This window comes from Tachypleus tridentatus, chromosome 12 (assembly GCF_004210375.1).
Source record: "Tachypleus tridentatus isolate NWPU-2018 chromosome 12, ASM421037v1, whole genome shotgun sequence".
Lineage (NCBI taxonomy): Eukaryota > Metazoa > Arthropoda > Merostomata > Xiphosura > Limulidae > Tachypleus > Tachypleus tridentatus.
The window spans coordinates 14343171-14357491 of record NC_134836.1 but is presented as its reverse complement, the minus strand read 5'-3'; the positions used below and the strand labels follow the sequence as shown (position 1 = coordinate 14357491).

The following is a 14321-nucleotide window of genomic DNA, read 5'->3' as shown; positions in this document are numbered from 1 at the left end:
GAAATGGACGATTAAAGATTCAGATACACGTGTTTTAACCCTCTAGTTGTTGGCTTATTTATTTTCTACGTCTCATTCTTGGTTGGGTCCAGGTACTCTATTATACTGAGTAATTGAGTTTATATGTTCTACTATATACTGTGAAGCACAGATAAAAAAAGTAGAAATTATCTCATTTTATGTTCAAAAAATGCAGAAAGAACTAGCGGAACTAATTGTAACAGTTATGATGTTTACGATTAAACTTTTTTTCACATATGATTTCTCTGTTATTATATTTCTTGTTCATTTGTTTTTGAATTTTGTGCAAATCTTCTATTTGTCGTAGTTTTCGCTTATTTAGCAGACAGTGAATAACTAGAAGGAAGTCGATAAACATTACTCAATGTCGGTTACTAAGCTACAATTAATCGGAGTGACCCTTATATAAAGTGAGCACTAAGCCATTGGGTGAGAAGAGATTTCATCCGAATGAGAATGCATCCGAGGTCATGAACACTGCAGAACCATTTAATATGATTGAAATTTTAATGGTTCCATAGACCAGTAGTTCCCAACCTGTGGTATGTACACCTACGGCAGTAGAAATGCAGACACCTTTATGGTGTAACTAGATGAATGTTGAAAAATAGTAAAAAGAAAATAAATCTCTCCTTTTGTTATAATGCAATCTAGATGAGTTATAAACGTTTTCCATAAGCTAGCTCTCAACGTATACTTCAAGTATTTTTTATGATTTGATTTTTTATTAATATGTGATACGTAAGCAAACATTTTTCTTCTATCATCTATGGTGTTATCATTGTTTTTCTATTATAAATTATTGATTATTTAGTTCATACACTTTCATGATGACAATACACGATCCAGTGTATCTAATAGTAGTTTGTTTTAGTCCCTTGAGTTGCTCTTTTGCTAGATGATATCTTCTAGTGTATCATTTTGAGCTTATATTGAAGCAGTTATAGCTAAAATATCCTTTGCTGCCTGAATTATGCCATCAACTAGTACTGATACCTAGCCAAAGATATCAGGTAAGAGAGGACATGAAATGATCTCATCGACTACACAAATAAAGCAAGGTGATGTGTGAAATACAGGTACACTTCTTTGTCCTGTTCTACTTGCTTTCATCATGAGAATCTCTTCTGATTAATCTTGAGAGGCAAAAATCTCGCGCTCAGGTAAAGAGTAGGAAGAACATGATGGCACTAGATGTGCTCTTTACCATACTCTTTACAATTACTGCCATGAAGAGAACGCTTATTTAAATATCCATGCAATTAACTTAACATAAATTGCTTACATTTTCAACAAGTTAACTTCGTAGTATTCACATAACTCTGATCTTGTAAAAGAATATACACAATCAATTTTGATTTAAAATTCTGGTTATATTAGGTTGAGGAATAATTCGTGAGCGTTTTTAAATAATTTAATTCAAGCATTACATGCAAGACTATACAATACTTCAATGCATGAACACATTACACCCAAAACATTTATTATGATACTTTATTTCATGTAATACCTAGGTATATAGTATGCATTGTTTTAAACGAAATTGCAAGAAATTAAATGCGAAAAGCAGATGGTGTCGAAAATGCTCGATTTTGTCCACTTGACATTCCATTTAATGAGCTGAAAATGAAAGCAAAAATTAAAGACATATGAAAATCAAACACACCATCTATTAGAGCAAAAAATATCTACCAAATGACACGAAATATTTTGCGAAAGCGTTTCATTTATGAATATATTTTTTAACTTGAAAAAACGCTCACGAATTATTCCTCAACCCAATAGTTTAGCTTCTTTATTTAAGCACACATTTTACAATTAATGTCTTGAAAAGGATGCATTTTTAAATATTCTCATTGTTACTAGTTTGTCTTTACGCTCTATATTAAAGTATAGACAAAATATTTCAGCATTTTTACAACATTTCTATGGACCAAATACGTTGTTATTAATGAGAAGAGTGTTACTTTAGCTACACGGAATATGTGCTATTTCACTTTCACAAGTCAACATTATAAATATTATCTATTATTTAAATGAAGAAGTTATTACAACCTAGGCACGGCATGACCGGGTGATTAAGGCGTTCGACCCCTAATCTTAGGGTCGCAGGTTCAAATCCCCGTTGCAAAAAACATGCTCGCCCTTTCAGTTATGCGCGAAATTCCAAAACAAACAAAATTACAACCAATAATTTACTTTTCATATTTTTACATTCCGAAAAGAACAATTATTTTGCTAAAAATGAATATAAAAAATAAATGTCTAACCGTTTATCTATACCATTTCTACAGAACATTTATATGAAGAAAAATACTTATTTTCTTCAGTAGACCTTGAAAATCACTGTTTACTAGTAATTTCACACGCCAGAAGTGTTAGTACTGCTATCAAGACAACTGATTGTCAGGATGTGTTATTGATGTGTTTCTTATTACAGTTTCAAATAGACTAAAACTTAGGTAAATGATATGAATGCACTAGGTGTTGTTTCCTTTTTCTCTTTCCAAACAACAACATTACCAGTTTTTTTTTAGAAAAATGACAGACAGGTCTTGATGATTTTGATGAAGTTCTATTCTTCTCCAGCCTAACTATTGTTTTATGTCATTAAAAATGATTATTTTCTACTGCTGTTCCAACACTTGCAACGGTAGCGATTTGTTTTCTCTTTCAATTTGTAGAAATCATAGTTTATAACTTTAGTTCTTTGAAATATTAATGTTTTCTAGCAGTTCTTTTTTCATCACAACAGTTGTGTGTTAATGATCTTTGATACTGGTAGTATTCATACTAAATGTTCACGTCTGTAAAAGTGGTGTTTTCTGTCTAGTCTTTTATTTTGAATAATCATTATTTCACATTGTTTGTATATATTTCTAATGTATGAAATTTTTGAGATTTTTGCTATTCTTTTGTAATGATTGAAACGTTATGGTCTCATATCTCTTTATCAGTTATATCAACAATTATTTATGATTATTGCGATTATATTTCCCGTTACCTCTTATATGAGTGTATAGTAATTTAATTTCATATTGATTTCGTAAATACATTACATTAACAGTTTCTCTTTATAGTATGGTTAATTGTCAGACTCATAATTTCTTACTGCTATTAGTATCTTTTTAACAATGTTTGCTTTTACTTTTTCGAGCTTCTTGTAACATTTCTAATTTGTTGCTTTTATATGCGATTCTAGGTTTTGTATTAAGATGATATTCACCTGTTTATCACAATGAGCAATTTTCATGTAATACATGATAAAGGAAGTTGTTAAATAAATGTTATTCTAGCTGCCTTTTCACCTTGTCATTCTATTGAAGTCACACCTATCTTATATGAATGTAGACAGCAGTGTCAAACAATGGTAGTTTCAGGTAATATCTCATTGTCGAATGATAATGACCAGTTTTTGGGTATATTTTGTCACTCTGAAGGGATGTAACGTTATTTGTGAAGTAAGAAACATTGAATTTAAAGAGTTGGGTGGTTAATTTCATTTTGATCACTTTGTAAGGAAGCTACTTAATCTAGTAAAATCAACAATTCCATTTCTGTAAAGCAAGTAAACACAATCTATTTGTGTTTGTGAATTAATTGTGAGATTGTTTTACATTGTATCGAATATTTTTATTTCTTTGTTACAATCTCAGCTATTTTGATAAGCCTTCTGCTATTAACCACTGCTCCATGGTTAACTGAGTTTTACCCAATGGCGCCCCAAATTGGTAGTAAAGTGAAAGTTGATTGCAGAATTTGTTGTTTTTGCTTTTGCCCTTTACTCCTACTCTTGTAAGGCATAAGTTTAAAGGTGCTTTATATTAAGAGACATACAGTTAGAAGGATTTACAAGTAAGAGAAATAGCCAGTCTCTGAAGTGTAAGACTAAATGAGACAGTCTGAATAGAAGTGACATTCCTTAGCTAACCAGAGAAATCCAACCTAAGCTCTGGTCAAAATCACCTGAGATTAGTATCTACACGATACTAACTAAACCAGTAGAAAAATTAAAATAAAAACTTGTTACGGGTAATGTAACATATATATATATATATATATATTTATATATACTTATAAATACAGTAAAGTGTCTGTATTTATATATTACAGTTTCACAGGCCTAGTTTTCATTAATTTTATTTCTAACAAGCACTAACTAAACCAGTAGAAAAATTAAAATAAAAACTTGTTTTATAAGTAGAAAGCGTTGATAAAATATCTCGAGTGATGAAGATGTAAATGAGAGGCATTTTGTGTAAACGTGGGATATACGTGTGTGTACGCAAATTACTTCTGTTGGGGCAAAGATGGATACTACGTGATCCATTTTATATGGATTACATACTTTTATTTAACAGTGTCGATTGACAATATTCGATAGGAACTAAATATTCTAAAACTAAAATCGATTAGCCAAAGGATTAAGACAGTGACAGTGCGGTATTAAAACGATTAGTATTTCAGATGACTGCGAGTTCCTAGGTCTTGTTCTAACAGCAACTCTTTGAGGCTTCGCAGCATTTGCAGACATCACATCGACAATTAGTGCTGCATCGTCTTTTAGAAGAAACACAGCATCTGCACGTTTCACATTTACAGCTTCGGCTACATCTTTCGGCACACACAGGTTTGGCCTGGGTCGTAGCTGCTTCACAACACCTGCATACCTCACATCGACAGTTATCGTTACACTTAGGCATCGTTTCAGTACAGAATGCTAGAGAAAAAACATCAAAATATTCTATAAAGATTTTTAGTACTACGTGGTGGCCCTCTAATGGAGAGTTTGTACCTTTAAGCCTTAAAAAACAATGAATGCTGTTACTTCTAAATAATGGGCAATTTTTCCAAGTCTGAATGAAATAAGATTTAAGCGACATATCTATATCTATGTATATATAGAAGTTAAAATGAAAACAAACGAATTATTTTTTATGCAATAATGTCTTAAAATATTATATTAAGATCATAGTAAAATAATCTGGCATTTAAATAATGCCTTTATGTTGTTTCCTATCCTGCAAGATGTACATAATTATCTATGGACACAAGTTATTGTAGTTATCAGATTAATTTTATTCTATATCGAAAGTGAATAATGCAAGTTTTGGACAACATTATAGTATAAAAGAACATAGAGTATCAAAAGGGAATTTGCGATTAGCTATATTTCCTCAAAACGGGATGTACTAAACCAAACAATGTACAAAACTTTGTGCAAAAGAAGAACATTTTACAGATCTAAGCGTTTTACTTTAAAAACAATTACTTTAACACTCGTTTCAAATAGGACTGAGACATTAATACCAAATATAACTTTTTATAAACATTTATGCATTTAGTAAGAAATGTACTTACCCAATTAGTCTTCAGGACTTTTCTTTAAAACTTTTAATATCTTTTGACACTAAATTAATACAATACGCAGTCAGTTCTTTTTATAGAACCGAAAATGTATAATATTTGTGTCGTGTGCAAATATTAACACGTCCCATAAACTCGAACTGTATAATATTTGTGTCGTGTGCAAATATTACTAGGTACTAATATTACGTGCTACACGCCTATATTGTAGAAACGTGTGCAAAGAAGGTGTTACCTACAGAAAAAGAAAGAACGAACACCTAAAATTAGCTGAATAAAAATATTATTTATACTATATTATTCACAATTTTTCTATAGTGTCTATAGAACACTGTAACATCTAGGAAAACTCTTTGTTCGTATTTAAACTTTGTAATCATAATGTATAGGTTTTTATTACGTCATAGCATGAATCTTAGGTTACGCTGTAGACACTTGATAGTTTGTTTACAAATAAACGTTTCATAACGCCAACGTTTATTTCATCACCTGAACTGAGCAGTGATTGGATATGTAGTTTTTATGCAAAACGAATCAGACTGAAGGAAAACAAAAGTATGCACGCGGCACATAATTTTGGTTGCAGTTGGTGCGCTACTGTGTACTCCAGGCGCTAGGTATTTTGCACACGAATCATTGTACGTATAGCGTGTGGTGTGAAATTTATGCACACGAACCACTAGATTCTTGTGCACTCCACACTTTTGATACAAATAAAAGCACGTGAAAATCGTTTCCTAGTAACTATCGATATCCACCTTTTGTCAAATTTGAAGATCTCAACAACTTATCTAAAGAATGGATACTCCTGGTAAGTACTTTTTGATTAATGGTCCAGCTGTATCACTGTTCTAAGAGTAAATTAATGTAGATGCATATTTTGTTTAAGAAGTGGTTATTTAATAAAAGTAAATGATATTCCATATAATTTAAAGTCGTTAAGAAATTCTGCTCCATGATAAGGCAAAAACAAAATTATTGTTACTTGTACGATTAATAGTTTAAGAAAATTAGAGAAGTCATTATAAAGTTTTCCATAACTTGTGTATACATGTGAAAGTATAGTAAGTTTCTCGTCTGTTATACAATACGCTATATTATTGTACAAGAAATATATATAACTATACAAAGATAATAACTCGAAATATAAACTGTTTTTCTAGTATTCATGCATTACACTTTTAAGTGATGTAATATAGTTGGCAAATTGCACATTAAGTAACTAGAATATTTGTAGTTTTTCACTTGGGCCTTTAAGTATAATTAAACTTTTCATATTTGATCTTTTAACATAAAACATGAATATAAACTTGAAACATGTTATTTTGTGTAACTCATAATAAGCGAACTATTAAGCTAACTTGGCTACTTGTAGCCTAGTTTCAACTCGAATTATTTAATAAAAGTGTGATTGCTTCATCCAATTTTACAGCAACTAAACTATCACTTTTTATCTCGTCATAGTGAATATATTGATGTAAGATTTTTAATTTCATAACTGCAGAATTCGCCTTAATATTACATTGACTAATTGCCTATCTTGCAATTTTCCACATAGTTGCTGCCACTACACTGAGATGCAGTGTTAACTGCCGTTGTGAAGTCTGTCGATGCTGTAGCTCTGTGAAATCGCTAGATCAACAAACCAGATGTAGTTCAAACTGCAGTTGCGACATTTGTCGTTGCTGTGATGCAGTTAAACAAAAACAAGGAAAATGCAGTAGCAGCTGTCGGTGCGAGGTTTGTAGGTGCTGCGAAGCTGTAAAGGGAAGATGTAGCCCCAACTGCAGATGTGACGTTTGCAAATGCTGTGAAGGGGCAAAATGTTAATGTTTTCAAGTTTTAACTTGTTATTGTTTATACAATTGAAATATTGTATAACATTTTAATAAAATAATTAGTGTTTAAATATAATATAGACTGAAGACTACAAATTTTCAAGCACTATTAATTTGTTTGACAATAGCCACACTGTTACTTTAATATTTGAAACTTACCTACTTGAGAACCTGTACATCATTCTGAAATAAATGTATCTATTAGGATGTTTTTCTGTTTTAGTGTTCTAGAGCCCACAAAAAAAAAGGGGGAAGATTACACTTTCAATACGTATTCATTTGAATTTGGAATATATATTTTTTTAAATCTTTAAGTACACTTCCCTATTGTTTAATGGGTACAACTTACTCATTGGTAAGGACTGAGACTGGAGGAGAGTGCTGTTAACAACTCCAGGTAAGTATCAAGTTAATATGCAACCATTCTTACTTTAATTACTGTGTTTCCGCTTTAAACTAATAGTTGAACAAGCAACAGTTTCCTGACCTAAGAACCGCAAGAAACCTACTGTTGCACTTTTTACACTGTGATAATATTTTAAAGTGAAAATTTTATTTTTTTAATGTTCGTTGCATCGTCTGTTGGTCAGATGCTACTTTGTCACAAAAGTGATCGAATGTAAGTTAGCAAAAAAAAACGCAAAACAACTCAACATCTGAGGTTTCAACAATAAAAGCTTCTAATATTACATTCCAGTAAGTAATATGCAAATTATTTTCCATAAACTGTACCAGTCTACTACCAGTAAGTTTAAGTGCGTAACAAGAGGGAAAACAAGGGTCCTTTCAATGAGTATCATCAGAACGATTCCTGTACAATGAATGGCAAAATGTAAGTGCTCTCATTTAAATTACAAAAAGAATAGTAACATTTTAAAATCATCAGAATGCTTAAAACCAGTGTCGTAACCACAATGTGCTTCTTTTTGTTCTTTTCTTTTTTTTTTCCAAGAGTCTGGTAGCAAATTGGCAAGAAAGATCACTGATAGATATAAACAAAGAATAGCTGCGCTAACCGTCCCCAATTTTGCAGTGTATGACCACCCACCACCAATTCTTGCACTACACTTTTGCCAATGAATAGTGCAATTCACCGTCACGTTATAACTACTCCACGGTTGAAAGGGAGAGTATGTCTCGTGCGACGGGGATTTGAACCCGCAACCCTCAGATTACGAGTCGAGTGACTTAACCACCTGGTCACAACGGGTCTTTGAAAAAGTGCAGTTCAGTCAAAAAGAGTGGTTAACGAAAGAAAACGTAAAGTTAGCCGGCATGTGAATGATTAGCCATTATGGGCGATATTTTAAAGTGGGTTTCACAGTTTAACACGGATAAAGAGCATTTGTCTAATCAGAGCATTTAACCCGTCTGTATTTAAAATTCGAGATATGACGAAGTAATGTAAATGGATTATTGGATGATAAGCGTAAAGAAAAAAATTTGTCAATTGGATTTTAAATTAGTTCAGTCAGCCTGAGTAAACTTTTGAAGTAGTTCAGTCAGCCTGCGTAAACTTTTGAAGTAGTTCAGTCAGCCTGCGTAAACTTTTGAAGTAGTTCAGTCAGCCTGCGTAAACTTTTGTAGTTCAGCAGCTGCGTAAACTTTTGAAGTAGTTCAGTCAGCCTGCGTAAACTTTTGAAGTAGTTCAGTCAGCCTGCGTAAACTTTTGAAGTAGTTCAGTCAGCCTGCGTAAACTTTTGAAGTAGTTCAGTCAGCCTGCGTAAACTTTTGAAGTAGTTGAGTCAGCCTGCGTAAACTTTTGAAGTAGTTGAGTCAGCCTGAGTAAACTTTTGACAAAAAAAAAAAAGAAAATTCCTCCAGTGGCACATCGGGCTCTCTGTTGAGTCCACCGCAGGGAATGATGAAACTCCCTATTTTAGAGCTGCAAATCCGAAGACTTACCGCTGTACAAGCGGGGAACTTATTGAGAGTTTTATATATAACTATGATATCCTACAGCGTAAATAATTTTTGTACATCCATTTGACAAGTTTCGAATATATTCTTTTAAAAAAGTGTATTGTGTGCTGTTTACTTATCTCCAACAAGTAAGACACCTGTAGAAATATCCAAGCCCATACACATGAAACCAGGACAAATGGTTACCATGGTAAGAACCCTTTCACTTTCTGGAGGTGAAATAAGAAACAAATAAATGAGCATCTCCTGAAGCAAAACGTTTTAAATTCACAAATTTATGTTTCTTAGTATATTCCATCTGTTCATAGAATCATCTATGAAGATCAGGATCATACCTAAAGGTCAAGGTCAAACCATGAAACTAAATATTTCACTGTTGTTTTTTACAGTTCTAACTTCCATAAAAGATGTAACTTCAGTATTTTATATACAAACAGCTTATGTTAAAGAACAGAGAATAAGCTTTTAAATAATAAATAACGTAGGGAGACTGTAGGGTGAAAAATAAGCATTATCCTGTTTCCATGGCAACTAGGTTTTGAAAATATCAGGAAAACAAATGAAAACATAAAGTCTTTTATATGCGTTACTAAAACTCTGTAAACTTGGTTTAAAGGACTATATATATATGTTTCTTACTATGCTCTAACAGTTAAAACGTGAAATCCTCTACATTTTCCTATTCCCAAGGTTTGACCTTAATGTTTTTCATTTGAATCTTTTCTCAGTCAAATAATTGTCAGTTTTAGGAACAAGAAGCATTAGGACTAAGGATTAACTTGTACAAAGTACAGTCACGATAACATTGTTTATGGACGTCATACAGTTTTACTGTTATAAAGATGGGCTTAGAATATAATTGTTTCTACAGAAAATATTATTTAAAACTGGACGTTGTATCTGCATTAAGAAAGTTCTGAAGATCTGCAAAACACCAACTCGACGAAAGTGTTGCGTGTAAGAACGTTCTTGAACGTCTTTACCATAGTACCGAATGTTTGCAGTACAAACTTTGCGAAGGGTAGCGTAAAAGGACCCTAACCGTCCACTAGTTAAGCTGGAATTGGTGAAATTTGGAGATAGGTTTTTATTCTTCTCCATTATACCTAGGACTGATTGAGTCCTTTAGAAGTCGGTTGGTTGTTTGGCATTCATTGGCGCAAAGTAACTAGGATATTTGCGCCAAACAAGCAGTAAAAATAAATAAAGTAAAATTATTAAAACATGTAAAAAGAAATCACGTTAAAACAAAATAATATAGAATTATGAAGGTCAATAGCCCTTAAAAATTTAAAAACACAAGTGAGGTGGACAGTGCCACCATCACCAATGACATTGTGTAACGTCAGGGTAAACCCATGATAAGACATGTCTAAAATGGCGACGTCGTAACTACGGCATGACAGTGAAACGTAGGCTATTGTGACTTGAGTGTCACAAAAGCCACGTATTGGTGCATCAGTCTCAGATAAAAGAAAACGATGAGCTAAAACCTGTGACCAATTCGTAGTCTTGCCAGGACAACTTCCGATCCTTACTGAAACAAGACGGGTAAAGGGCAAGAGAAAATTTGATCTGGGAAAAGCCTGTTACGATGTTGTTCACCCCAAGTCGATTGTCACCTAGTGCGAAGCCGCACCTGATCCATATATAGAGTACGCTTTTGTATTAAAGGCTCGGTAAGGTGGGAAAATGCTGATCGACTGGTATTGTCATTCCTCCAAGCACTCGTCCATAACACAACCTGTTATTTCGGAACAAAGACAACTGCTGAATAGTGACTGTATTGGAAGGTTTCAAAAAGGTTTTCTGTAAGAAAAGAAACACAATATGATAAGAATCAATCAGCATCTTGATATCAACCAAATTAGAACGAAAACCTCGATAGTTCTATTGTGTCAAAGTAGCCATTTTTAGTAAGATGGAGGAGAATTGGGCAGATAACCCTTTTGCTTTCAACCACTTCGTTTTCCTTCAGTTGAAGAAGGTCTATCGACCTCCATGGATTCTGTCCTAGGTCGAGAGGGCAGATATCTGTCAGTGGATGTAGATTATAGCGACTGAAGGTGTGAACGAATAATCTTTATGCATTTCGAGATGGAAGAAGGAGACGCTGAAAGCTCGTAGTCTATAAATGTTGCACCTCTTTCTACCAGGCAAAAACGAGAGTAAGAGGGGTGGGAACTGTTACACCTAACACAGTGATGTTCCAGTTTGCACTCTTGAATGCATTTTTATCGAATGACCGAACCACTAACACTGGAAATATCGAAGTGGATTTGGAATATATGGCCATATCCTACAGTTCAAGTAACCTGCCCTGATAGTTGCAGTGAACGTTGTAATGTAAACGTCAAAATAAGTGCGTTTTTAGGTAACATTATTCTGTTCTCACGAGTGAACATACGGTTCACTGCAAAAGTGCCTTGGTTGAAAAAACCCAACGAGGATGTTCAGTTCCAAAATGTTCTTTAAACCAATCTCAACATTAACTCCTTTTGAGGAGTTCAAAGTAGCATTGGAAGTAACCTTGATGAGTATATTCCCAATGGTCTTCGAATTCAGGAGGAGTTTAGGAGTTTGGTGTATTGTGGTGTTGATGTTTCTACCAAAATGTCTCCAAGGCACAACCTACTTACTAACTTGGGGGAATAAGCAATCCCCTCTAATCCCATTTGTATGATAAAGGGAGACATCTGCCCTGAGGATTTCTTTGATTAAAATGGTGAATCAGAAATCGATGTGTTGAGTCCGACTATGATGGCGATTGTGTAACAGAATCGTCCATACGTGGTTGTTTTCTGATTATCCATTTTTTCTTTTTTTTCTTCTTCTTGGATTGAAGTGTCCATAAATAAATAAAATAAATTTCTGACTCTGCCCACCGTGGATCCCTACGAGGGAATGCACTACAACGCCAAATAAGAACACTGCAGCAGTGCCAGAGTTTCGTGAGCACTACACCGAAACACTAGCATCAGATATAATGTCCATAAAACATACTGAGAACGCCTAATACTGGTACTCGGTTGACCTTATCCCAAGAGGACCAGCCGATTGACTCTGTGGGGCAGCCCGTCGACAGGAATTCAAGGCTAAAGTGGCGAGTTGTGGTTTGAACTTTCAAGAACCTTCACGGGTCTCCACGTACAGCAAACACGTGGGTGGATGTTCATATCTCTGAGAAGATAATCTGAAAGATAAGAATCATATAAAACCACTGTAAATTTAATATTCTGGTAGCAGTCGAGTTAGGTGGGTTAAATTGAAGTTAAATTGAAACTAAGACCCTGGAAGCAACTGATTTTGACGAGAAATAGTAGATATCTTCAATTGTAAGAGCTTAATTTAATACCAAGATTACACAATGTCACACGTCAGCAGAAGCTTGATAAGCTGTTTGCGAGCACTTTGTCAAAGGTCGAGTATACTCGTTCTCTACTGTTAGTCTTCGGGCTGGAATTGTTAGCATCACGTGCAAACTCGCTGATACCACGATTTTATCAAGTTAAAAATTACACTTTTCAACAATATTTTATGTTTCTTGACGTTATATATCAGAAGTCATACTTTTTAAGATGCATATGATGTTGTTGTTTCTGAAATTCTCCAGTTTGTGTCTTTAATTAAAAACAGTTTAAATTTTGTTCATGAATCATTATACGTTATAGACGATTACCATTAATATTTTTGTTTTACAAGCATGACTATACTTAGTATTGAGCTGAAATATTAACATTTTGAAGAACTTAACGTTAAAATTTAATATTTGAAACTTTCATCCACAATAGCTGCGATATGTGACAAGTAAATAGAAATTTTAAATTAGATTATTTTAAATGGCGTTCGAGATTAATAAGTATAGTGTCGCTTATACAGTTTAAAAACTCTAATTTTATGGAGTTCTACTCATCTAATTGCGTAACGTGGTGCATGTTTATATGTTTGAAATGATTAATTGAAAATTACATAATAATAAAAATTACGTGAATAAAATAAAAACAAAGGGGTGTAAATAATGTTGAAACATGACTAAATTTTTAAGGTTTAATTTTTTTGTTAAGATATATATATATGTGTTTGCTTGTTTGTTTTGGAATTTCGAGCAAAGCTACACGAGGGTTATCTGCGCTAGTCGACCTTAATTTAACAATGATTTAACAATGTATGACTAGAGGGAAGGCAGCTAGTCATCACCACCCACCACCAACTCTTGGGCTACTTTTTTTACCAACGAATAGTGGGATTGACCGTCACATTATAACGCCCCACGGCTGAAAGGGCGAGCATGTTTAGTGTGACGGGGATTCGAATCTGCGATACTCGGATTACGAGTCGAGTGCCTTAACCACCTGGCTATGCCAGGCCTAGATATATAAATGTGATACAGCTGAACTCAAGCATATTACGTATAATATAAAAAGCTGACATTTTTGGATCTGATAAGCATTTGAAATTTTCAAGTACCTTCGCTGTATCAGAGAGAATACAAATCTCTTTAATTATAATTGTTTCTTTGTTCATGCTAACATTTGGCTTAAAATATATCTTCGCACTCAAGCAATATCATTGGTGAAATATGTTTGTTTGTACAAAGCTACACAGTGGGCTATCTCTGTCCTGCCCACCACGAGTATCGAAACCCGGTTGATAAAAGTGGAAGGCCGCAGACATACCGCTGTGCCACTGGGGTGCCGTTGGTGAAATAAAGTCTAATAAAGTTATATGAAGTTTTGCTATCAAGTGAGTCTAGAAACTTTCTTATATTCGTATCAAAAGTTTCTAAACAAACTTCATGAATGAGCAAGAAGGACAAAGACCTAGCTGAGGATGTTCGGGTCACAAGTGATGAACTGTGGAATTTATTTTGTCCTCAACGCTTTGTAAATGAAACACGCAAGTCATGCGCTGTAATGGTGTACTTTGAGTTAAAGTCTGGTTATTCCACACAAGTTTCAAAGCCTATAAAATCTGGATAGAGTATGTCTGTGACTGTTGATGTTGCTACCATGGCAAAAGCGGAGACTGTGTTTTTGAATGTTTTGATGTGACAATTTTGGTGTCTGGGATTTTCTTAGGAAATATTGTGCATCTCGAAACGTATCGGATGATAGTAGTAGCGATGACGATACAGTCACCGTTGTGTATCTGTCTCGTATGTTGAAAAATTCC

The 14321-nt window shown here is 33.9% G+C and overlaps 2 long non-coding RNA genes across 2 annotated transcripts; one reads left to right on the top strand and one right to left on the bottom strand.

Annotated features, from left to right (window-relative positions):
• Positions 1–4350: 4350 nt before the first annotated feature.
• LOC143234873 (uncharacterized) lies at positions 4351–5973 on the bottom strand. Its single transcript, XR_013018843.1, has 2 exons — positions 5383–5973; positions 4351–4741 (listed from the first exon to the last, which is right to left on the bottom strand). It is a non-coding gene; the product is annotated as an uncharacterized LOC143234873 (long non-coding RNA).
• A 67-nt stretch (positions 5974–6040) lies between these two features.
• LOC143234872 (uncharacterized) lies at positions 6041–7433 on the top strand. The gene is made up of 2 exons (XR_013018842.1): positions 6041–6199; positions 6947–7433. It is a non-coding gene; the product is annotated as an uncharacterized LOC143234872 (long non-coding RNA).
• The last annotated feature ends 6888 nt before the right edge of the window (positions 7434–14321 follow it).